General features: G+C 39.6%; 1 long non-coding RNA gene across 2 annotated transcripts in view; it reads left to right on the plus strand.

Moving 5' to 3' along the window:
• LOC135308661 (uncharacterized) overlaps window positions 1-27,326 on the plus strand; it is a 112,658-nt gene that overhangs the window by 42,605 nt on the left and 42,727 nt on the right. For both annotated transcript variants that reach the window (XR_010369038.1, XR_010369039.1), the window contains exon 2: window positions 25,925-26,002. This is a non-coding gene — a long non-coding RNA (uncharacterized LOC135308661). The remainder of the gene's footprint in view (window positions 1-25,924; window positions 26,003-27,326) is intronic.

Raw genomic sequence — 27,326 nt, forward strand, 5'->3', positions numbered from 1 at the left:
AAAAAAATCTGGAGCCTATTTGTTATTTAAATTAAAATGAGAACATGAGGATAGCTTTCAAAGGAGAGCTTTCAATGAGCTCTTTCTGCAGCCTGTCAGTGCAGCAAACCAAATTTAAATACAAATTTCACTGCATTGGTGCTGCCCTTGCTGAGCACTGCTGGGGGACAGGGTCTTTCCCTCATGTGACCAACCTTCCAAGCAAAGTCTTTCCCTAAACTTTGCTTTTCCTCTGATTAACTTCCTTGGTGTGGTTGTAAGAATCTTGTTGCCATGAGAATTGGACAATTTTCTCACAATTACTGTGTTCTGTGGTAAAGGAGTTGCTGTGCCTTAGCTCCTGCTCTCCGTGCTGCTGTCCTGGCTCACTGCTGAGCTGTTTGTTAGGAAACAGCACCAGAAAATGGCAAGGGGTGTTTCTCACAAAGCCAGAGGGATATGAACATATTTGTGACAACATCAACTTGTGGAGCATTATTTACGTGAGCATTAGATTAGTGATGTTTTAATGTTATTCAAGTCACATTCTCTCAAGCACTAAAAACATTAGAGAACAAATATACAACCCCCCCCAACACAAACATTTCCCTGTCATAAAAGCATTTATTCTGTAATGCAAAGCAACTGACAAGTAGATTAAGTTAATTTACTGTACAGAATAAATACCTGCACAGAAAAGGACTTTTATCTAGACAGTCTACACATATCTTTGATGACAATGTAAATTGCTAGTGTGTAATACAAAATATAGAATGTCATAAAAATATTTCTAGCTAAGAAAAGATCCATTTTTAAATGTTCCTTTCAATTTTATATCTTAAATGAGAAAGCTTCACTTCCTCAGGTGCTAATTAGATACTCCATTTGGCCTTGCTTATCACTAGTTTAGCCACTTATTTAGCCTGAAATATGCATGTCTCTTCAAATGCACTGTAGAAACCAAATATGCTCACAAACACTATTAAAAACAAGAACAACAAAAAAGCACATAGGCACATGTGAATGAAGTATTGCTTTCTCATGCTGAGACCTGGGGTACTGGAAATTTATCTTGGCAAAGTTTTGTTGGATGATATTATTAATTTAAAAAGTAGGTAGGAGTTCTGGAGCTGCAGTAGTTGCCACTGGGATGGGAGGAAAAAGTCCTTGCTGGGACTGAAGGTGAGGCTATTGAGCTGTCATCCCTCCTGGAGTTCTGTGGGATGTCCCGATGCTTCTCCCAGCAGGTCCAAGTGCTCAGGTTGAATTGTCCTTAAATTGTTGCATGCCCTGTCCTGGGGGATCTGGGCTCAACACATCAGACACACAGACATTGCTGTTCTAGTTATTATGAGAACCTGCATTGTCCAGAAAAATCTAAAATACTGGTTCAATAGTCATTGATTCATTTTTCAGGTAGCATGGTAGCTGATGAGTAAAATGCTCACAGAAGAATTTTGTTTTTCTGAGGTTTAAACTCTTCTGCACTGCAGGAGAGCAGATCTACTTGTGTGACATAACAAATGCAGAGACACTTTTCCATGGGAATATGAATCACCTCATTTGCTCGTGTCTAAAAGGGTGTGCCAGCTTTTAAGTGAGCAGCTTAGGGAGGAAAAGAAGTTGTTAATTAGCAAATGCATTTGTATGCACATTATTGCAGCTGATTTATATGGCAATGGCAGTATAAATCTGAGGACAAAATTCACATGTCAGCTTTGGTCTTTTGAAGGCCTTTTTCAAATCTCTTTATGCACTTTTTTGTACAGCTTTGCATGAATGTAGACAAACCTTATAAACTTTGATTCTAGGTTTCAGTATAGATAACTTCTTAGTTTTCTTTAAAAGTTTAAGTTACTGCATACCCTGGCAAGGTATATTTGTGTGAGATAGCCTAGAAATTCTCATATATAACAATATATCATCAGATAGAGATCTGTCAAAACAGAACCTTCTTTAAAACATAACTTTACAGCTGCTTTCGTACAGAAACATCCCCCTTAACAAGTGTTGATCTTAACTGGTAAACAAAAGTTCTCTGATTTTCATTACTGATGACATTTAATAGCTTTATGCTGAGTCTCCAGGACAGAAGAAGCCCTTGTTGCCATTGTACTCAGTATAAGCTGACAAAACATTGCTTGCAGTGGAGTGTCTCATATCAAATATAAAAAAAACAAACAAAACCAAAACCAATAATTCTATTTTTAATGTTTTCTTCATTGCAGCTATGCACAGGAAAGGGAAGGAGATATTCTGCCAGGCAGTGTAGCTACATTATTTTATCTCCAGTTAAGAACAGTGCAGGATTATCCAAAGTCACTTGGGGCTGGGCTGCAGCACACTGTGTGTGGGGCTGGGCAGAAAGCAGGTGCCTTTGCTCTCCTGGGGACAGCTTGGTGCCTCTGACAGGAGCTGACCTGACAGGGCTGGTCCAGCTGCTGCTGCCCCTTGCCTGCAGCTCCAGGGATGGCTGCAGTCCTGTTCTAGCAGAAAGCTGTTGTGGATTTTGCCAGGGATAATGTCCCGCCAGCTCAGCCAGCTAAACTGAGATTATCTCATCCCCAGGCTCCATGGGAAAGGAGGGCTAGAAGGTGGAGGGGGAAGGGGAGCAGGCACAGGTGCTGTTTTTGTTGCCTTCTTGCCCTGCAGCCTTTGAAGGCTCTTATGCCAAAGCCTGTGCTGTGTTTGCAGTGAAAGCACCTCCTGCAAAATAAGGATTTGGAGGTCCAGTCTCTCTGCTGCTGCTCAGGTATTTAAGAGCAGACTGAAACTGGCTCCCAGTCCGTTCTGTTTTGATTGCAGAGATTTTCTCATAGTAGTCATTTGCTTGGGGCTGTTATTTGGTGGTGAGGCGGGACAGAAATCAAGTATTTTACTACAATTATGGTAAATAGAAATATTTATGTATTATTGAAGGAGGGGAGAAATCTCCTTTTCAAAAGAGGTACTATTGCTTCCCACGAATTCTGAAATATAGTCTAAATAAAAACAAACCTATTATGTCCCACCCAGCAAAATTCTTGCACTGAATAGACAGCAAAACTGAGGAAAGCAGCTGTTGGGAAGGTGTGCTGTGTTGACAAACAATGCATTTTTAGCAATGCAATTTACTCCTGTTCAGCTTTACTGACCTTTTGAAAGATTAAAATAAAAATATTATTCTCTGTGGTCTGAGTGATTTCAGCTGTTTCAGCTGCTGTACCTAACCACACAAAGGGCTCATATGAAAGAAGCCCCAAGGGGATACAGGGTTGAAGAAATTTCTAATAGTTTGGGATGTGATTTTTGTAACCCTGAGTTGTAATGGTATGTGAGGTGCAGAAGTAAGAGGGTTGTTTATTTTGTCCAAGTGGCAAATTTTTATTGTGGTTTTGTAGAAAAAAAAAAGTTTCAAAGCCCTGTCCTGAGAAATGAAACCTGTGAATCAAAACTGGGAAAGAAATGTTGTTTTTACCCAAGATTTCAAAGATTTTCCTGCAGGATCAGTACTGCAAGTGTGATGTGGAGGGAAACAATTTTTCCATGCTGTGAGCTGTCCCATGGGATGCAGTGTCACCTGCACCCATGGAGCAGCAGGCCCTGTGCTGCTCCCACAGCTGGGGCTGCACAACTGGAACTGGGATGAAAGGCAGTCAGAGGTGGGCAGGTATCCTGTGTCTGGCTTGGGGAAAGGATGGAAGGAAGCCTTTGTTACCTATTTTTACCAATTTTTGTCAGTTTTCTTCACTGTTTTGGTCATGGTCTTTGTCTCAGGAAGAGCTGAAAAACTCCAATGTGCTGACCAGGCAGCACGTGGCACTGATAAATATGTTTTTTGCCTTCAATAACAAAAGTGTCTGGCTTTTCACATAGATATCCATATCCACTTTAATAAACACGACCAAGAGACATAGGTAATATCTGGTCCATGATCCAGCACCATGAAAAGCTGCTTTGGAAAGGCACAGTCCTGTCCTTCCCCATCCCTGGCAGAGCACTGCCACACCTGTGCCACATCCCCCTGCTCTCTGTGCATTCACATGGCCCAGGTGAGCAGGAAAAATAATCAGCACAAATAGACTCTGTGCCCCAGTCCAATTTATCAGGCTGCTGTACAAACAGTTTTTAGAAATCCTGGGCTATGAAGGATAAAGTTTGAATTTCCAGAAAATAACACCAACAAATTGAGAATCTACATGAGCTACTAATCATATGGCAAATCAGAAAATGAAAAATATTGTTAACTGCCCTAGTGTTTTTCATTCTTAATATTGATATCTTTAATATTGTTTTTAATGTGATTTTCTTTGAAACTCAAAGTTTGCTAGTGTTCTTCCCTGACAAAATCATGTGATTCTTTAACTGGGAGTAGCAGGAGCTTTGCTGCTTCCCCTTGTGAACAAGATGGTTTTTGAGTTAAATCCTCAGTACTGAAAAGGGTGAGGGAGATGAAATGAAGAAATTGCTGTGCTAAAGCAGAGCAGAAATCAAATCTAATTTAATATCTTTCTCTGCCAATGGCCAGTGCTGGTTGCTTTAGGAGAAGATATGAGAAACACTGTGGTAATTGCATTCACTGGAAATATTTCTTTCTGCTACTTCACTTATAGTTGTGGCTACCATATCTTGTGATACAATGCATTCAATCCTTTCCAAAACTTTACTTTTTGGATCTTTTTATAGCATCTCTAGAAGTTCTTTTCATTGAAATAAACATCTGTTCCCTTTTAAAGAATTGGGCTGATTTTTTTCTCTCAATGATACTCATTCCATAAGATCTCGTAGGCTTATTATTCTTTGAGTGATGACATATTTACCTTCATGGGTTTTTAAAATTACTGTCTTCCAGCTTCACAGAACAGATGACAAGAGAAGCAGAGAGAAGTTCCCATTATAACTTCTCTATTGCTTAGTGTTCTGTATAAATTATTGTGTCGTAGTTCTGTGGTGATGTACTTAAAAGGATTATATTTTCCTGAATCTGTGATTTTTTAAAAAAGAAAAAAGGAATTAAAGAACTGAAAAAAGTCTGTGAGGAGAAGGAAATCAGTTTTTCATGTAAAGAGGTACACTAAAAGTACCTTGCCTTACTGAGCATCTGCCACAGTGTTGGCACAGTTTGGGGCTGTCTTCAGGGCCAGTTTGGGTTTAGGCACTATTTTAGGTATGTCTTAAACTGGGCAGGATGAAGTTCAAGATAAACTGAATGCTCCTTTCTCTGAAAAACAAATTTCCTTGGAAAGCTCTGTGTGACTTGAAACATGTGTTTTAAGAAAAACAGCTTTCTCACATGCATTTTAGGTTCTTGCAACTGGGATTTGCCAGGGCTGGTTGTGCTTTGTAGCAGCTCCTGGGTTGAGTGGCATGCCCCAGCAAACCAGGCATTTCATGTGCCTGTAAAAACACCTCAGCCAGGTGCTGAGGTGGCTGTGATGCCCTTTGGGACCTGGAGAAGGGTTATCCCAGAAATCTGGGAGCACAGCAGCTGTCATGTAGGTGTTACACCACTGAACTCTGTGGAGTTTTTGTCTCAAGGAATCTATGCCAGTTTCTCAGTAAATTGACAATCCATTTTTTTATTTTCTTACAACATTACAATTGAACAGTAAATGTAGAAAATTTGCACAATATGTTGGATTTTCTTATTTCAGAGACAGTGGTGCTAATTGGGTGCCTGAAGAGCTCATGCTGCATTTTGCCTGCATGCCTTAGTTGTTCTCTAACACTTTGTTTTCAAACTGAAGCACCAGATTTGTTCTCACAGCCAGAACATGAAGACAAACTATCAAGTCACCCTGCTGTATACAGTTGTGAAAACATAAATTAACCTCAGGCACAGCTATTTGACTGCATTTCATGACCCTTTTCTAAAACATTAATGAATGTTTAAAGTCCTCTTCCCATGTGGCTAACACTCTGTTAGTTCAATGCTAGATAAGACACCGGAGTTTTGCTTTATCACTTGAAAAAACATTGAGGCAGAATCCCAGCTGATTCTCAGGAGATGACAGCCTCCTACATTTATGCCAAGAAGATTAAGACTAGCGTGTTTGTGATGGCTAAATATAGAGTTTTGGACAGCCTTTTCCAAAAGAAAGGTGCATGATGAAATACTTGCTGAAGAGCTCTATAAAATGCACAAACAATTGTGGTTTTGTCTAGGTGAAAAGACAATGATTTCTGAATTCAAACATGTGAAGCAGTTGTTGGGATATGATTAAACCACTTGCAGCCTGCAGTTGCATGCATTTATCTGTCTGGTTTGAAGGTAAAAGAGTTTGACTTTTTTATTATTATTTTGATGTGTAAGAAATAGAAGTGTAGGCAAGGAAACCTTTATGTTTATATGTATATTTTCTTCACAATAACATCTATCATTCTTTGCAATTTAAATGCTACCTTGCAAACGGTGGAGGAAAGCATCACAGTTCTGTTTAACACAGGAAAGCTGTTTTGAGGGTTTTATTTCTACAACTATTTAGAACGACAAGTTTTAAAAAAAAGGCATTAAAAAGTCAGCATAGGCTGATTCCCACACAGTGATGACAGACACATTTTTTTCCTCTGTGACAGACAGTATTCTGCAAGTCAGATTACCACTATAGTCAAGTTCCATGTGTTCTGTTGGTATATGAGGTGCCATGCAGCATCATTCATAGGAGAACTACAACCGAGGTCGGTTACAAAAGTGTTCAGGGGCAAAGCAAAAACCATCTGATCCTCTTGGTCTGCCTTCTCTTGTAAGGAGGGAAGGGAAAAGTCCAGCTGCAGGTGGGATTGTCCTGCTGATGCTCGGGCCCTGGGATCCATGTGTTCAGGTTCAAGCTCAGTACCTTATGTGTGTTTTCCTTTGCTAATTTTTCAAGGCTGTTGTACAAAGAGATTTAGATAGCGTGCAGAATAACGCAAGCAAATTTTAAGTGATTCGTGCCAAGAGATTTGTGTGGTGGGTGTGCAGGATGAAAGCAGAGGTTTGCTCTTTGTAACAGGCTTCTTTATTTTAATTCTTCTGTCACAGTGCTGCAAGCAGCTTTGTGAAGGCGCCCAGGCAGCAGCGTGTTTGCCAGCTTGGCTGTGACAGCGCCCTGGGTCCCTCCTCAGCATGCACGGATGGTGCAGATTATGTCACTTGAGACCTCTTCGGAGTGGGCAACAGGCTTTTTATAACACCTGAGAGAAGCTATGCTAAAAGATATTTTAGAGATTAATAATGGCAGGTCCAGTTTGACGAAGCTTGTACTGTAGTGGGCTCACGTGGTCCTGTTCTTCCAAAAAGCTGTTTCAAAATGAGGGCCTGGATGCAGGTGATTATGTTTATGTAGGATTGCTCTTTACCATTTAGTGAGAGAAATTCAGCAAAACCCTGTGGAAGTTACTGCAGAGCCCACTGGGTTACTTGTAGACTTGGCTGAATCACATTCTCAAAACAGAGAGCGATGGAGACAGGAAACACAATGTCTTGTGGTATAAATTTGAGTGCAGGATTTGGAATGAGGTTTTGTACCTTCTCTCCCCCAACTGACTGTTTTCTGGATATACTTTATCTGTATACTGCAGATATGAATCTAGGTGGGAAATAAAAATTATGAAAATAGCTACAGGAAATCTATTCTTGCTATCAGAATGGTTTGTTTCCCTTTTCATATTTTGCTGCCTTTTTAGTGATCTCTTTTATCCTCATATTTGTCTACTTTTAATCACATACTCACCTCCTCAGCCAATACTGGAATCAGTGGTTTGTGGTGGTGCTGGAAAAGGCTTGGCTCAAGATGTTCTGCAACCATACATCACATACAGGTGACATATTGGCTCTCTGGGTTTTCATTTGTGGTATGGGCTTTTGTTTTGAGAGTTTTAGCTCCTTCTTATCTTTTGTGCCTACCCTCTGTCAAAATCCTGGTTGTCAGGACAGATTCCAGATGAATTTCTGCTGTATGACACCACAGGCTTTGTTCTTCATGGCACTGTTTTAGTGGGCTGCTGTTCTGCCTCTGTGGGAGAGACAACTTCTCACTATAAAAACATCTTCATACATTCTGTTCTTGCCACTTTTCTTGGGTGGGGGTGGTGAACATTTTGTCTTCCTTTGGGTTTTCTTTATGGCTATCTGAAAGAAACCTGAAAAGTGATTTTTTTTTTAGGGGTAGAACTTTGAAGCACATCTGCTATCAGAAGAGCAGCTTGTGTTCTTGTAGACTTATCCATGTTGTGCCAGGAGTTGCTTTAACATGGATAGCAATGGTTTCATTCTGAAAGGATGTGCCTCAATGAAGGATTCAAAATCTCCATGAAGGCAACAGAGAAATCCCCAAAACTTGTGGGTATCTTTTGCTGTGGGAACTGGAGTCTGATTATATGAACACTGGGATTTGAAAATGTCTCATAGTTAGTACTACATTTAGAAACTGTTGCGTACGAGAAGCTAGGTCACAGTAAAAGAGAACCTTTGCAAAACCCTAAGACATGCACAGCTGCCCCTATGTTTCCAACTAAAACTTAGGATCTGGCTTTTAACCTTGGTGTCTTTTAGTCTCATTTATATATTTTACTGTTCATCCAGGATTTGGGCTAGAACACGACCAGGAAAGGCTCTGTTACAGCCAAGGGGATGAGCCTTTCACTGGAGGAATTAACCACAGGATAAGAGTAAAGTGCCACTGAACTTGCTTGCCAGCTGTGAAGGGCCAAGTACAAATACAAAATATATATGCCATGAATGTGGTAATGGGAAAAAAAAGGATTTAGGATTTGCATGTCAGATCAAAGTAACATGATATGACATAACCTATGGTTAGTTGTTATAACTCATATCTATTGCAATGGTAGGCACAAAACGTAAAACACAGGGCTGTCAGCCAATTAGCTGTGAGATAATAGAAATCTACTGAACTGTCAGAGGCAAAAAAACCCACTAAAATGTTTTGTATAAGAGTATGATATATTTATACATTCTTCTCATCATGTGATCTGTGCCTCTCTAATGTGTATTTTAGCCTCTGCTCTGAGAACACTGGTTTTCCTGTGGCATCACTTGATTTCTTCTTCCCATTTTCTGTTATCTGATGGAACCCATAAATCCTGAACCCTCCAAACTGTGCTGTTTTATACTCACTGCTCCCACAATTCCTACTCCTGTCTAAATGATGAGAGGCATAAATTTCCTCCTGTGAACTTCTATGTGTAAAATCCTTGAAGAGGGATTAAAACACAGTGGGATAATACTTTTTTTCCCCCTTTTCATAGCTATGAATAATGACTTTCAATCTAAAATAAACAGGTGGGGATATCTGAAGTATATTTTCATAGCCCCTCTTAGCCATTACAGCACTTGTATGTGTTTAATGCCCTAGTCTGCCTCTTTTAAAAGCAATGCAAGCTGTTACATTTGACACTGGGAATTTGTAAAAGTGGCTGAAGTAGCAAGCAGACAAATTCCTCTGTCTCAAAAAGGGAATCACCATTAGGACTTCTTAGAGAATTTCACTATTACCAAAAAGGTGCTATTAAAAAATGGCTTAAACTTATAAATGTAAGTGAAATGTTAGTGGTATATTACGTCAGGTAATAAAACACAGATAGTTCAGGAGCCCTCTGCCTCTTGGCAAGCTGGAACTAAACTGGCCCTCAGTGTCCATGCTGATGGTGCAGTCTGCTGCTGTTGAAGACACTCCACCATGAATTGGTGACAGGATGAAGCAAATCTTCAACAACAGCAGTTCTGAGAAATGAGATCTCCTCTCTCCACCCTAAGGGTGACTATGAGAAAACAGGACTGAACAGAGAGTTCAAATTTTGCTTGACATCTGTAAAGTTTGCTGATGTTGTGAACCCTCTGCTTCTTCTGTGGTTAAAATGCCACATTTTCTACAACTAGGGAAAGAAAAATAATCTTGTACATCTCCAAAATCTAATTTCCAGTAAATGTCATTAGCTGTAGATTTCCCCTGTTACTTCTTTCTGTTGTAGCCGAGGAGAAGAAGAAAGTTTTTGATCCTTTGAATTTGTCACCAGGGATGTTTGTAAATGAATGGGATCTCTTCAAGAAATACCATGGTCAGGAATGATGTCCACGTGCAGCAGACAAAAAAGAAAACAAAAGCAGTGGCAGGTCATTATTACCAATACTCTTTTTCTTTCCCAGAATGCCCCCCCAGGAAGTGATGGCAATAATCTTGTTTAAAGATAATAACTCACCATGATGGCAAGAAAACCCTTAAGCCTCATTAAACATCTGAGTTTAGTAAATGTTGAAGGTAGCAGGCCAATATACAGCAAAAAACTTGGAAGACAGCCCAAAAAGAAAAGTCACAGTTGCACTTCCAAAGTAATAGAAACATGAGCTGAGTGGTTTGATATTCACCAGCCAGTGGAATGAAACCAAAGAAAATTGGTCATTAGAAGGCCACTGCTGCTGCACACCAAAATCTCCTGTGGAGGCTCTTTGAAGTGAGGAGCAGAAGGGAAAGTAAAGCTTTTGAGAAAGAACTTCTGCTCACAAACTGCTTTTTCTGAGCATTGAACTCTCCCTGGTGTGGCTGCACCACTGTTCTAGCTGGAATCACACAGGAGGGCACCAGCCAGAGACATCCAGGTTTCCTGACATAGCTCCTGTGCCTACACAGCAGTGAAAAAATCCCTGTGGAGATACCTAAGCTGGCTCTGGGAAAAAGAGCAGGACTTGCTAGTGTGGCATGTTTTCAGTCAGAGCAGCAGTGCAGCCATTTCCTGCCAGCTCTGGGTAATTCATTACTCCTGGCCTCCTGTGCTTTTATTCCTGCTGGGTGTCTGTGGCTGGTGTACATGCTGGACACTGGCTGAAGACAATTCCACCTTCTCAGGGCTTCACAGGAGCCTGGGGCTGCAGGGATTTTGGTGAGAAGATGGAGTTGTTTGTGCTGGTGGGATGGGAGAAGTAGAACAGCCTTGCCTTCCCAGGAAGCCAAACCAATGAGTGAAATATTATGGCCTTATGGTTTTCTACAGCACACATGTACAAATACAAAGAAACCTGTGAAGTGCTGGCTGCCATGAAAGAATGATTCAGTTTAGGCAACAATTTACATTTTACTGGTTGGTGGAGGGGCTGTTTTTAATGTTTTCCTTGTGGAAGATGTCAATCCCTGGTAGCTTTCCTGGTGATTTTACTCAGCCTTGAATGCTCTGCACTGGACCTCACAGGAGAGTTTTCCACTGCTTGCATCTCTACCAGTTTAGTGTTGGGAATGGTGCTTGCTTTTCCTAAGTGGTCTCCCTCAGGCAGCTGGAATTACTGCAGCCCCCTTGGAGTGAGGGGCAGGGGGGATGCTGTGACCTTTTGTGCCATTCTCTGTGTGTCTGTGTGTGCTGGAGGGGGAAGCAGCCTCAGCAGAGCTGAGAGACCCAAATTTGGGAGGTTTCTAAGAAATAACTGCTGCCTTGGATGTGTGGTGTTGGGCTCAGTGATTGTGTGGCAGCAGCAGGATGTTCATGCATGTCATCAGCAAGAACTGATACATCTGTGCTCAGGGAGAGCATGTTGTATATAGGGAAATATCTTGTTGTTTCTCAAGTGTTTATATAAGGAGGAGCCAGTGACTTGCTTAAATACTGCAGAAAAAAACCTGCTTAACTGTGGTGCTCTTTTTGTGAGCGAGTCTTTGTGTTCTGCTTTCCATCCTCAGAAAACTCCAGTGCCACAGGGTTTATGTGCAGCAGGAAGATGGGATTCCACCCTGCAAAAGCTGCTGTAAATAGGAATTGTGGGTGAATTATGCAGGAGGTAAAACTAAGGGAATAGAAAAAAAGTAGTAATGGTCCTTTGGAAGGGTTTTATTATCTTTAGAAAGAAAAATATTTGTTTCTAGAGTTTATGGCTCAAGCTCTGAGCCAAATCCCTTTTGCACCATCTGACCAAAGTGGAAGAAGTGAGGAAATGAGACATAGAATAGCCTCTAAAGGCTTTTTTTTTTTTGCATGTAGTTGTCAAAGAATGTACAAGTCACTAACAATACTTAAGAAAATAGAACATTTGAATTAATTTCCCTAAAAATAAACTGGATGTATTAACATATTTATTCCCAAATAATTTAGTTAAACATTACTGCTTCATGAAAAAAAAAAGTCCTCTATACTATATAAAGAGTAAAAAAACTCATGTATGGAATAATTGAAAGTAAAACTCCATCCTAATCCACCATAATGACCAATGCATATGTGTACCCAGAAAGTGATAGATTAAACTCTACAAAATATTTGCAGTTTCTTCTGATGAAGTTTAAAGTGATCCAGATCTTATTAATCACTTTCACATACTCCTCTAGGCCATAAATTACTTCTTCACATGAAGACGTGACTGCAAAATTCATGTAGACATTCTAACACTCCCAAGATAAATGCAAGAGCAGCAATGTCATAAAATATATTCATTACTTATATTTGTTGTTGGTTATTACTGGGAAGTGGTAATCTAATGTTTACTAGTTTGGGGTTTTTTTGCAGCTCCACATACAATTTGAGGCAAAGTCTGATTTTTTTTTTCATTGGGGATGGGAATTTTTAGCAAGAAAATATTCACAGACCTGCATGAGTGTATTTTAAATTTGTTCTATTGAGAAAGTGACATGCGTTGGAAATTACATTTTGCAGCTAGGTGCAGGAAAACTATTTTCTCAAGCTCAGAATGTCTGAGTGAAGAACTCGTTCATGGCTTTTGGTCTGCACTCTCTGGTCATGGGTAAAGACAGATTTGAGGAGGGGGGAGATGCAGCTCAGGTATCTTCAATTAAAAAAAATAAAAGTGACTGCTTCCTCTGGTGACTAAGTAGCACAAAAAAAAATCAAGGTGGGGGGAGAAATATTAGAGGCTTGTCAAATTATCTTCTGTTGTGTAAAACCGTGATGTTGTTGTGTGTAAGCTGTTCATGGTACAGCAGATTCCAAGTTCACAGAGCACGTGTACAGCATCCCACACAAAGACTGAAGATCTGAAATTAAGTTGTAAACTATCTCTTTATTTGTTTTGCATCTAAAATACTTTCCAGCCTAGTTCTCATCAGCATGGCAGCCACAGCTACACTTAGACACAAGCAGTGATTTCCTGGCTGCTGGCAGAGGCACTGGCATTGCACAGCCCCCGGGTAAGAGGGGCTGTGCCCCAGCTGCCCAAGGGGAGGACAAGCAGGGGGAGGCTGTGACTCGCTGGCTGAGAATGGCCAGGCACATTCCACAAAAGGACTTTGGACCTCACTTTTTTTTTGCAGAGAGATGGAGAATTCTGCTCACAATTAGCGCAATTTTGAGGATTTCTCATGTCATTTGATTATATTTCTTAGGGACTTGGGATATGCAATTCCTTCAGGCCAAGACAGTGGTCTAAGACCTTTCTGGCTGTGTGCTGGTCTCTTTAAATGATTTTTGCTAATATTTTAAAACCTTACTGAATATAGGTCTCTGTAGTAAACACAGACTCACCAACTAAACCTTTTGTTCCTCTTTGTTCTATTTATCTTTGACAGAGGAGGGGCCCACCAAGTTGATTAGTGGGATGGAGCACCTCTCCTCTGAGGAAAAGCTGAGAGAACTGGGATGTTCAGCCTGGAAAAGAGAAAGCTCCAGGGTGACCTGATTGGGGATCTGAAGGGAGCCCACAAGGAACATGGAGAGAGATTATTGACAAGAGTGTCATCACAGGACAGGGGAATGGCTTCAGACTGGCAGAGGGAAGGTGTAGATCAGATATTAGGGGAAAATCCTTTACTGTGAGAGTGGTGGGGCATTGGAAGAGGCTGTCCAGAGGTGTGGACTCCCCATCCCTGGCAGTGTTCAAGGCCAGGCTGGATGGGGCTCTGAGCAACCTGGTCTAGTGGAAAGTGTCCCATGGCAGGGGTTTGGAATGAGATCTTTATGGTCCCTTCTAACTCAAACCATGCTCTGTTTCTGTGATTAACATACAGTAGACATGGCTAGAAGACCCTTGAGAATAATTTATTTGGCTGAATTTGTGTTAAGAAACTCAAGGAATGACAAATTATTTATAGGCAGAACTGTTCTAATTTCCTTGTTCCTGAGTAGATTGTACTTGAATCAGAGCCCTCTTCTCATCCAAAATGAGACAGGGAATAGGTACAGACAGGCTTTTATTTATCTGAGAGCTGAAGTGACATAGCTGAGGATCTGAGTGAGAAGCCAGTGAAAAAGGTGTTTTGTGGCTCTGGCCACACTCCTTGCAATCTTTTTCAAAGTTCCTTGAAGTAATTATTTCATTTTACTCTGCTTTGTTCTAGTGTCATTTAGCACTTGGTTTTTTCACAAGCAATTGTTTCTCTAACCCACTGCTGTAGATGTGAGACTTCCACTTTTATGTCAGGAGTCCAACAATTTTAGCATTCAGAAACTGTTTTAATACAAATGGTTCTCCCTGAATACAGTGGCAAAGCAAGGTCTTTGTTTTTTGTGGCTCAGAGCAAACAGACATTAATACTGGGGAAAAAAGGGAACTGTTTTAGGGCTTACATGGAGATGAAAAAGAGGTATAGGAAGATTTCAGCAGAACAGAAATGGCATCACTTACTGCTTAATGTAGGTCCGTCTGGAGGAAATAATCTGATTTTTATCAAGTTGGCCTATCCCCTTGAGAGCAGTCCACACTGCTGTGCAAGCTGAGGTTGTCATGGATAAGAATATCTGTCAAAGATCCACGACAGAACTTCTGATTCATATCCTTATGTCAAAGGAAACAGCAGCTTTTAGCTCAGCATACAGAATTATTTCCTCTGGGTTTCAGACCCTGTTGGTTGAATCTCAGAGCACAGCATCCCTGAGGTGTGCAGGGGCCACCAGACCCATCCAGCCCCTCTCTGGGAGCAGGGCCAGCCCAGCAGGGAGCAAAACTCAGCCTTGCTCTCTGCTTGCACCACATCTGTGCTTTCTGCCCACTGCAAGGACATTTCTTAATCTTTTCTTGAACGAATTGAAGTCCAGCACAGACATTTCTATGTTGATTTCCTACAGACATATTGAATAATCAAAGTTTCACCTATTTTTTAAACTTCTATTAAACACTTAGGAGTGTACTTCTCTCACTGAACTTCTGATCCTTTAAAGTTAAATTACCCACTCTTGGTGAACCAGATTTTAAAAAAATACATTGTAAAGCATGATAATCTTATGTTGCCCTGATTTTCCTGATTAAACACTATCAGGATGGATGTCTTCCCTCATGGGAATTATTTCCTTGATGGACTGCCCTTCAGTTATTTCTAAAAGCTACAAAGGGATTTTTTTTTTTTAATGTTTGTGTGTTTCAGAGTTTGGAAATAATTATTTCAAATGTAAACATAGCCCTGCCCCTAAACTCTTCAAAGCTTTTCCTCACATAAACAAAATTTAAAATGCATGTTATGTTATAGTTCAGACATTTAGCACAACCTCAGAGACAGTTAACTAGTAGGCCATTTTTCTTTTCAGGAGGATATAAAAAGTGGTTGCTAATTGCAATTAAGATGATATTAAATCTACTAATACTATGACTTATTCATCTAAGGCTCTCCAGTTTTATCAATGAGACACTGCTGGAGTGAGGACAAAAGGCAGGTAGCACTCAGAACCAGCCCCTTCAGTAGCACTGGAACTGCACATGGCAGGATAAATCTAGAATTTTTACTAATTAAAAACTGTGGCTTAACCTCCCTCCAGCAGTGCCTAGCTTGGCATCTTGAACTGCAGCTATGCCCCCTCTTTGTGGAAACTTTCATGTAGAAAACTCTCTTCTATATTTCTATTTATATAAAAAAAATATAGAGATTTCTGTCTCTCTTAAAACCCTTAATACCTAGTTGGTATCAATGGCTACAGAAGGGGTGATGACTTGTGGCAGGATTTTACATTTTGAGCCTGAGCACAGGGCTTGCACAGAAAGGCAGAAGGGGAAAGGAGAAACAGGAGGTCCAGAGTTCACAGAGGTCCAGGACCAGCAGCTTACAAGCTAGAGTTAAGAAACCCCACAGTTTAATGGCAAACATTAAAACACTAAAGAGGACTTCTGGAAGAAAACAAGATTTTTCTTGCTCTAGGGTGTGAGTTATGACTATTGGATGTTCTGAAGAAAAAAAGGCAAGAAGAGCATTTTCTGGAAAAATAAAAATTCCTCCTTTTTGTCAGAAGTTGATTCAGTGAGACCCTTGCTGCCTCTCCCAAGCAGTGGGTTTGCTGTGCTGTCCACTTCCAAACACAGCACAGATTTTGCCTGGCAACACGCTGCTGAACAGGGAGTGTAGCTAAAGGAATTAAAAGGAACACAAAATCATCTTTATTCCCATCAGGCCAAGAGCTTTTATAAACTGTAACTGTGTTTTGTGATATATCCAAGTACTGCTTGGCATGCTCCAGGTTCTGCACTAATATACACAATGTACAAAGCAATGTGGCATGCTATGAATGGATAAGGACTTTTCTTCTTAGTGCTATTTCAAAACCAGCCTAACTCAGTATCTTGTCACCTAAATCCCCCTGTAATCATTTGGAATCTTTTAGGAAGTAGTTTCCCAACTGAACTGTGGTTCTAGGTCCAAGTGACAATAAGATGTGCTGCTTAAAGACAATTGTAGTTCCACAAGTTGATATTGTGATTTCTCCAGCACTTCAGCCACTGTTTATAGCCTGCTTTGGCCAAAGAACACCCGGTTGTTGAGACAAACAGAAACTGATGGCAAGAGTGACCTCCACCTCTCAGAAATGGATTAATGTGCAATGAGGAAAAGCCTCCTGTCCCTGGAATTTGACTGGCTCCTAGATCCATTTTCTGTGTGTGCCTTCTGTCCTATCACCGGTGCTGAGCAAAAACCAATAACAGCTCTGACATTATCTCCACCACTTATGCTTCTCTAAAATTACATTCTGCTTCTGGGTGATTTTTCCCAGACTTTATCAATTAGGTTGTTCTTTTAACCTTTCATTCTTCCTTCCTTTCTGTCTTCTCTGATTCCATTTGGTGTATCACAGTGTTTGCTGATCATTTCCTAATAAAATAGTTCTGTGATTTTAAATTTCTAGTGACAGACTGCAGACCTCATCCAGAAAATACTACCTGCTAGGTGTCTGAGGATTATTTTTATACATTAAATGTTTGATTGTATATTTTTTGTGTTAATGTGAGAAAGGATTGGCCAGAAATCTTCATTTTTACCTCTATCAATTTTATCTTCCCTAGAAATCACCAAGCAATTAAACCAAGACTTTAGGATAAATGAAATATTATTTCACTTATCTAAGGTAAAATATCTTTTCTTCCTTAGATGAGTGTAGATAAGAAAGTTTCTTATTCTGAAAAGCAATGATCTCCATTGTGATAGGAAAGGCACTTTGGAAGGACTATTTATTTCCAGATAATTCATTTTTATAAAAATGAAAGGGAAATTATTTACATAGAAAAACAATTCTGAAAAGATTTTAAATGCAAAATCACCAGCTTAGAGTATTGTAATTAGTGCTTCCCACACTATATTCATGCCATCCTGTCATGGCCTTTTGACAATGCTGCTGATTTGGAAGCCTGGAGAAGAAATATTGCTTTGGACTTTTAAAGTAGGAGTTTAGAGTTGTATCATCCTACATTTATCAGGACTCCATATATAATCTAAATACAATATAAGACATGAAAAGAGCTGTTTTTACCATTTCTAAGAATGTTCTTTCCAAGTAATTAAATACTCTATGGTGCAACAGGGATCAGCTACTTAATCATCGAAAGGCCAGAGAGGTCCAGAAACAATATTTAATGACTCATTAATGGTGAAAAGGTAGGCAGAAATGGAAAAGCTCATTCATCTCTTAGGAGTGGATTGATGAGTCTGCTGTAGGTACCCAGGCTCTGGTTGGTTACTTTGCTTGTTTTTCTGTTTGCACCAAGCTAAATTCATGGGGCTGGAGTTGAGTGTTGCTCTCCTCTTTCCTGTGCTCCCTCTTGCTGTATCCCCATCCCTTGTGCAGCAGCTTCAAGGTATCTAATCTGTATTTTCAGTTCATGCATCAGAGAGGGACAACGGAGCTCCTGAGATTTTTTTTAAAACCCCTGAATGTAAGGGCTGGCTGAGAAAGTCTTTATTTGCTGACATGTGTTTTCTCCTCGCATTCTCTTTGTGTGTGTTGTTGGAAATTAGAAAAGCAAAACAATATTCCTGTTATCAACAAAATGCACCATAAACTCTTATGTCCCTCTAAGCAAAGGCCCCACCAGATTATGGTGAAAAAAGAGCAAAAGAAAAGACTTAGATCCCAACTGTGCTTCCGCACATTTAAGGTTGTGTATGGATAGCTCATAGAAGAAATGAGGGAATATTTCATTTATATAAACATATTTATATGCCTAAATATATATGTATTATACATAAAATACTTGAATCTTTTTCTCATTAGAAAGACAGAAGTTAAATATTTGGAAAGACTCTTGGGAGTGATAGGGTCCCAGAATGCCTCAAATTCAGAAGGTCTATTTTCAACTCTTGTTTTCTTTTTCCTACAAAGAGACTTACTTGAGTGAACTGTCCTTTTAGCTAATTCATGACAAATTAACTCAGAATGTGTTTTGAACTTTGTGAGTGAAGTTTTATGGAATGATGATGGAATAAATGAGAAAGGAAAATTATTCCTTTGAAGGTGGTGGTAAACATGGCTTATGAAAGTGAATTATCTGTTATAAATTAATAGAAAGGAATCCTAAATTGGAGTAAAGGAGTTTTGATTATCTTGTTAAAGTGCCTATTAGTAGAAATTGATTTGAGATACTAACTCAGCTCTTATTACCTTGCTTGTTGTGAAGTATATTATTCTGGCCTTAATTGTGTCCTGCCATGTTTGATATTGACATAGTCAAGGCTGGACTTGGTCAATAATCACAGCTGATTATCATCACTAAAAATAACAACAATTGTTCGTTAATTGAATGTATTACCCACCCAACAATGTCCTGGTGGAAATTTATTAGAATGTCAAATGAAGTTATTAGATTAAAGAAAGGTTGTATAAATTAACATAATAATAATATGTATTCTGTCACTGAAAGATGACTGTGTTATGGACAAATATTTCCATATTTAATGTTGCAACAGTTTAACTCCACTTTCTGTATCAACAAGTAGGAAGTACCTCAGTAGCCACGTTTTGATTTTCTGCCTCTCAAAGAACACTTGTTCTAAATAAACTGTGTCAATAAACTCAGGAAAGATGTAGTGGAAAAAATCCAGCTCACAACCCAAATTTCTATTGAGTGCTGAAAGTTGTTCACAGGGACCTGTGGAGTCTCCCTCCTTGGAGATATGCAAAACTATCTAGACATGGTCCTGAGAAAACAGCTTTGGGTGGTTCTCTTATAGCAAGGAGACTGGATGAGATGACCTCCAGAGGTCCCTTCTAATTTCAACCATTTTCTGATTTTTGTGAAATTTTGATGAAAACACTTAATGTTGAGTGGTTGTTCAGAAACTCTCTCACCCAGAAGTTTATTCTACCTGTCTCAAATAATTCTGCAACACCTGGCACACCAATTAATATCTTCACGTAAAAACCCACAGGAGCTCTTTTAATTAAACAGATGGCACTTTTTAGGAGCTTTTTAGGGATAAAGGGAAAAACCAAACCCAAACAAAGAAAAAAAAGTTTTAAAAGAGTTTTCCAGGGAAATCAAGGCTCTGTCGTATGTTACACATGGATGCAAAACCTCCAATGTTATTTATCAATGCAATGTTCAGTCTGAGATAAAGATATTCATGCTTTTATGCAGAGGCACTGAACCTTGAACTATGAGAATTAGAGCACAAGGAAAATTTGCTTTGGTACTTTCATTTCCTATTTGAATTAATTCTTAAAGAATAAACTGTTCCTTATGATTTATACAGTCAGTTTGATCTGAGTCTCCTGAAAGAATTGATAATTCACATACTGTTTTCCCTCTTCTGTGGATTAATGTTTAATCATTGTGAGAGTCATCCTCACATAAGTCCATTCCTTTTCTGCTCAAAGCAGGCCTGCAAAACTTTAAAGAGTTACCCCAGTTAGCACAATCCAGATGCTGCAATGACAAGGATCTGAAAGAAAGAAAAGACAACATTAATTTGCATTAGTATTTTTATTTTAAATTTCTTAAGTTTGTTTCTCACAGCCATCTCCTAGATATCCCAACTGCAGATATTCAGTGTACCTCTTCAAGAACTCACTGCTCAGGTCACTGCTGTGTGATTTGTCACGTAGTCACTTCATTAAACACATTTTTCTTCCTCCCATGTTGTGTTGAGGGCTTGGGTGGGGTTCTTTGTTTTGTTTTTATTTTATTGAACTTGATTATGACACTGTTAATCTATTACTACTTGATATGACACTATTAATCACAGAATTGCAAAGTTAAAACAAATGTGAAGTTGAGCTCAAAAGCCAAACTGTGCCAAGAGCTGGCTTTCATATCAAAGTGACAAACCATCATAACTGAAGTTATCACAGAGCACATCTGCAGTACTGATTGCAATCCACACACAGCAGAGTCCTGTCTAGGAACAGGATTCTAACTCCCCACACTATTTCAGGCATGATAGCAGATGATAGGATTTATCACGTCCAAACAGAACTTCCTTTTTTTTCTTTTAATTCCAGCATTTCAGCAAACACTCAGGTCAGGCTTCACTTTAAACTTGTTTGTATTAGGTAGATACATTATTGCATTATTACTTCCCTTTCCTGAATATAATTATTTGCCATAAATGAATCTTGTCTTGAAAGACAAAACGATTTGGGTAATATAGCCTGGGGAGAGTGCCTACTTAGGTTTTCCATGTGCCATTACTAAAGATATGATATTCATTTAAAAAGGGGGGAAAAAATGCCTTCATACCCTGAGGAAGTTCAAGAATCAGATTAGGGGATAATGGATCATTATCAGGACTATATAAACATCTTTTGTATTGATTAATCCATGTTACAACTCTTTAAAAGAGCTAATAATTTTAGTGCCAAATAAAGAAGAGATTGCAGGTTCCAGTGAGGAAATGGCTGTAATTGCCATTTGGGTGGTGGATAAGAGATGATTAGACACCATCCATAATTGTGATCCAGCAGTGGAGCTGCTGACCACAGAGGCCATCCCTAAACAGACAAACGCTAAATTGCACAGCACGTGCTGCTCTCTGGTACCCACTCAACGTGCTAAAATAACAATAAGAGAAGGGATTGCTCTTCAGTGTGCATTTCAGCATGAGTCTGCCTATTTCTGGGTATTCTCCTTCTCTCTGGGCCATCTCTAATGCAACACACATAAACTAAGCAGGGATATTATTTCAGAATATTCTGTTTATGATGTGACCTGACATCCAATCACAGAAAATGTAGTACTTGATAAGGCAAGACTTTTTTCCAAAATAAAAATTTAGAGAAATAAAGGCTAAAATTTCCTCTCACTGGGGCATCTTCTACAGTCACTTCTGAGGAAATTTAAAACTTTGTTTCTATTGAACTCATTTCCTTTTGTAAGACAGTTTGCTTTGACATCTTTGTAGATCCCTTTCCTCAACAGACACAAAATGTTATTGATCTTCCAAAGAAGAAGAAATGAACTTGATTAGAATGATTACTCCTCCCTGTTTGAGACCTATGTAAGACATTCCAATATAACTGGGAGTTATTAACAGATAACTTCCATTTTATCTGCAACTATGGAAAGAGGATAAAAATCTGGGAAAAGTTAATTTTGAATAAAGTTCCAAGTTGATAGCTCAAATCCTTTTAATTTCATTAGTCTTCTTGCAGAAGAGTAAAATCAAAAAAGCATGTATCTAAAAGAGCTGTTAATTTTTAACATTTAAATTTTAGTAGTACTAATAGAATTGTCCCATTTTTTAATTCAAACAGAGATGTGAAATGCAGTTTGAAAGGTGTTTTGTGTTAAGCCGTGAGTCATCCATTTTAAACTGAATTCCTTATGGTAAATGGTGGCATTAGTGCAATTATTGGCAATTCACAGTTTTCAAGCTAAAAGCATTCTCAAGTGGATCTAGCCAGTTCAGAGGTGATGGCTTCTTAAGGCAGCAAAAAGACACTTGCTTTGTCTTTATCCTTCTTTTTTGTCTTGCTCACTGTTTTCTAGAGAACATTTTAAATGTCCTATAACTTTGAATTAAATTATTTTAAAATTGGATTTGTCCAGCTTCAGCAAGGGTTCCATTCCAGTTTAGCATTAATTGAGGACTCACAATGATTATTTACCCGTGATACACTTCCACCTGGGCCCTGCCTCTCTGTAGCAGATCTTGGCTGTAGAATTTTTGCCAGCAGTTGCTGTCCTGTGTCAGCCTGCAGCATTCATTATAATACTTTATATCAGCGCAGAATTATCATGCATAAGATTTTAAGAGATTGTTCCATAGCTTCCAGAACAGCTCATTGAAGTAAAAGCAATTATCTAGATGATGTTGATCAGAATAACTGTAAATAAGATGTGCTTGCACAATGGCTTATAACAAAATGGCCAACATAGAAGTGATTACAATTTCTGTTCCCTTAAAAAATACAGCAGCTTTTCTTTTTGCACAACTTTTCCTCAATTTCCTTTGCAACTGAGGAATTAAATATTTTGGGAGCATAAGAAAATGAGACTGGAGTTTAAGCCTGAAAAATAACCTCTTAAAATCTGTACAGTGCTTTCTGATAGAAAGCTTATTTTTAAATTATGCCTGCATTAGATTGCAAATTGCAAATGTTTTGGAGATTATTCCCAGAGATGCTTGTAGAAAGCATGTTTTCAAAAATATCACCACAATGTAAAGCATTATAATATACTATTGACTAATGGCATTAAAATAAAAATAGACCTAAGTATTCAGCCACAAAACTGGTAGAGATGCAACTTCATATATTGATAATGCCACTTAGAGGGAGTTTTCCATTCTATGTTCTTTTCAGATCTACTTTTCAAAGTTTGTTGATGGAGGGTTTCTAGGACTCTTCTCTTCCTTCCATCAGATTATTGCCTGAGTGAGACCACTCTGACATTTTTTTCCCCCCAGCATTCTCTCAGAATTTCTTTTACTTGGATTTTTCTCATTCCTACCAAATTCAGCTGATATAAATACTTCATTGACCTCCTTTCTATCTTCTACTCTCTGAGGACTGCTATTGAAAAGTTACACTATCATTAAAACCCCTGAATTACTGCTCAGTGCAGCTCTGTGCTCACTAGTTCTTTTAATATTTCATTAGAAGTAAAAACGTTGGTCACCTTTGTTACTCTGCTCTGAACTCAAACATTTTATTTATTTCTTTCTGAAATGTTAATCCCAGAATTTAATATTATTTTTAATGCACATTTCCACCAAACTAGATTAAGAATTCATTAGTAAAACCACTTGAAATCACTTCAGTTGCAGAAACTCTGGGCTGAGCATTCACTAAAGCCAAATCCTTGCAGTCTGAAGTCTGTTACATCAAGCTAATGTCCAGGATATAAAAAAAAAAAAGGCTGAGGCATGCAAGAGAAGATTGACTTGAATACTTATGACTTGACATGTAGTTTTTGGTCTTTTAGCATTTAAAACACTTCATATGTATAAAATTCAGTGTGACAGCTAATAGAGAAACGGCAGGAAAGTTTGAAGACGCAGATTTTTGGAGAGCAATGGTCTGTTGCATTTTTTCTTCCAGATAAACTATCACATAAAGTGAGTAGCATTCCTCTTCCAACAGAAAAACAAAAAACAAAACAAACAAAAAAAAAAACATAGGTGGAGACTTTCCTGTAATCACAAAAGCAAGTTGAGTTCTGAGTTTAATGTTATTCTGACTTAAACATGACAAATGCTTCATTTGAAAACTGTCAGCCGTGTACAGCATCTTCCAGCTGAAAATGAAAGGGGAGAAAGAAACAACACCAGTCCTTTTTGTTATGCTATTCTTGCAAAAATAAAATGGCAGACAGTCATGAAAGTGGAAGAAAACACGCTGGTGATGTTTGTACCCAGCCAAGCGCAGCTCTCCTTTCATCTGGATAATGAATCATTCACACATTCACAGGCAGGTTTTCACTTTCTCTGACATGTAGGTTTTAATCAACAGATTGACATTGTCTACAGAAAATTGCCTGTAACCAGGGCAGTCCTGAGCTGGGGGAAAGTACAGCAGCAGAATTGTGTAGGTTTGCAGGGTTCTCTGGTGGTTTTGGTGAGGAGTAACCTCCCAGCCTCCTTTTCCTGCCATAATGTAGGCATATTTTACTATCTTCATCTTGCTGTACAGGTCAGACAGCTACACTTAGTCTATAGATGGGATTGTTTATCACTTGCCTAGCAGGTCCTCCTAGTTTTCCAGTAGTCCTTGATCAATTCTCTGGTGGGACAGAGGATTTGTCCTAAGAGATGATGCTCATTGTTTCCTTCTCCTACTGCATCAGCACTCATGAACGTGTCCCAGTTTGAAACATCCTACAGCTGCCATGTACTTGACCTCGAGCTGACTTTGACACAATAATTGCTAGAAAAGAGCCAGACTTGACACAGTGATTTACTGACCTGTATGCATATTTTACTGTGTGCTGTATAAACCAGTGCACATTGCACTGTTTACGACGCTTTACTAATATACTTGGAAAAGTAATTGGATACTTGTAACCATGTAAAATTGCTTATATGAGTGTGACAATGTGGTGCACTGCTGCTAAGAAGGTTTTAATCAACTCAACATTGGGTTCATTTGGTTACTAATCTCAGATGTCTATGCTTCATTTTTATATTATAGGGAGGATGTTTCCATAAATATTGAAGACAGACTAAGTAAAAGTAATTATTTAGGGCTTAGCAGGGAGTGTAAGCAATAGAATGTAAAGCCATATGAGCTGAAGTAGAGATGATTTTTTTTTTTATAAAGTGATTCTTGAGTATAAGCTAGATTTACAGGAAAACTGTGGATCATCAACATCATATGAAAGCAATACAGAAAAATTGTTTACTTGGAATATACATGTGCTTCAAGAGTCACCTTGTACCAAAAAGATGAGCTTTAATTACAATAAAACATCTGTTCCTCTTATAAAATGGAAGTCAGCTCCTAAAAAAAGAGTGGGCTTTTCCTCCTGCATTCTTTCCTTATGCTTACAGCTCTACAAATATGTGGTGTCCAAAAATGTTTTGAGAAAGTTTGTTGGCACAATCCATCCCCTCTGTGGGGTCAGTTTGTGATAGAGATTTGCTGGCTGGTACCCTGGGCTTTGTGGTCCTGACATCTCTGGGATTGCAAGGCTGAGCCCGTGGTCTTGAGGGACTCTGGCAGCCCTGGGATTGCCAGGCTGGGGCTGTGCTCCTGTAGGTTTGTTCATGATTCTCCTCAGCTTCTTGACGAGTGCACGTGGCTTTGCTGGGCTGGTGTGGTGTCCCCTGGTGCCACAGGAGTGGGTGCTGCTGGACATCAGACTGGTGAGCAGCCCCAGGCTGCCCAGTCAGCTCTGGGTTTGCCACAGCTCTGCACTTGTTGCCCCTCAGGTGCTGTCCCCATGGCTGTGGCTGTCCCCAGTGCCACACACGGGGTCTGATCCCCATCCCAGGACACAGCCCTGGCTCAGCCTTCCCCATGGAGCTGCCTGTGGATTGCACCCTGAGCTGCCTTGCCCAGGTGTGCTGGGCCAGACCCTGCCCTGCTGCCACAGCATGGCACCTCTCCCTCCATCCATCCCTCAGCCTGCACTGAGCCCTGGCAGGAGTTCACCACTGCTGCATCTTCCTTGGCCTTCCTAAAACACAGCCTTAAGGTCTTCTCCAAGTTAAAAGCAAAATGGAAACTTCAGGAAAGGGAGTGAGAAACAAAACTAAGGTGTTTTTTCCACTTTGTGCACAGAAAGATTTTATGCTGCTCTGATCAGTAGCAGCAAAGGCATATTTACAGCCCCAGTTTGTTTTAATGCAAGAAGAAAGTGTAATTTAGCATGACCTTATTCTTGGGGTTTGCTCTGTTTGCTCCTCAGGGTGCTTTCCTGCAGCCAGGGGGATGCAGTGCTTCGTTCCTGTCCCGAGCATCCCGAGGCAGAGGCTGATCTCCCAGGGTGAGTCATGGCTCACGCAGCCTTTTCTGGGGAATTTTCCTCTCTTTTCTGGGGGCTCTGCTGCCACTTTGAAAGTTTTGCTGCCTTTGCCTTTTGCTCTGTTCTTGTCTTGAGGATTTTTTTCATCTGGCATCGTGGTAATTAAAGACAAGTGAGTCAAGCCTTACCTTGGATGAGGGAAGATGAGAGCAGAGAAAAAGGAGGCTCAGACATAACTCTTTTCTTTGTTCTCATGTATCAAAGAAGAACTTGCCATATATTTTCTACTCTTTTCCTGCTTGTTACATCGTAAATTTGACACCTATTAATTACATGTTACATTATAAAAGTTTTTCAGTTTTTAAAGTGATTAATATGTTCTTCTTTGTCTTCTTTGCAATGTTACTTTTTGATTTTGTAATTGCAGACTTGGATTTTTTAATGTTTTTGCATGAAATCTGGCATGAATATTTTTACCTGAAAGGTATATAGGAGACACATCATGCGTGACAGGTATATTAACTATATTTGATCCCAGTAATGAAAGTTGATGTTTCTCCATTAAAGTTAATAGGAATGTAATGATTTATGCCAGCTGTGAAGATCTGTTTGGTTATACTTGCTATAGGAAATCCATTTGTTTGGTGGAATGACAGGGTTCTTTTTTCCCAATAATTTAAAAATATTTATTTGACTGGTTATTAATTCTCAATCTGTAAAAGTTTATATTTGGGGGATTATTGGTAGGGAGGGAGGCTACTTTGTGACTACAGAGAGTGCTGTTTCTGGAGGCTGACAGCTTTTATGGCTCTGCAGGGTTTAGGCCTACAATTACTGCAAAGTTGGTGCAGTTTATTGAGAGCTGACAGAGGCTCAGAGTCCATCATTTTCTGTGTGATTAGGGAGTTGTGGTGATGGAAAAGAGACACAGAATGTTGGATTTGGTTTGGCTCTTTGAGAGGAGGGCTCAGCAAACGCGAGCCCACTTTTCGATGCGTCCTGTCCCAGGGCAGAAGCTGTTTGTTATGTTTGTTAGCTGTATTTTGGATGGAGGCTGACCTTTGGCTGGGAATTCCAAGCTGGTGTTGCCATAGAGCCCTGTAAAGATCAGCTGAGCTGAACAGAGCAGCCCCTTGCCGTGCTGGGTGCTGCACCGGGCTCCTCCTCACAGCTCCAAGCCCTCCTTGGCCAAGGCTTCCAGGTGAAAGCGTTTGCCTTCTTTATTACTCTTCTTTCATGCTTAAACCCATTACTGCTAAAATTTCACCAAATAGCCCTTCTGCCCGGGGCTCTGCCCTGTACAAAGGAGCAGTGTGTGTTTTGCTGTCCGTGCTGTTTCAACAGT

This window comes from Passer domesticus, chromosome 10 (assembly GCF_036417665.1).
Source record: "Passer domesticus isolate bPasDom1 chromosome 10, bPasDom1.hap1, whole genome shotgun sequence".
Lineage (NCBI taxonomy): Eukaryota > Metazoa > Chordata > Aves > Passeriformes > Passeridae > Passer > Passer domesticus.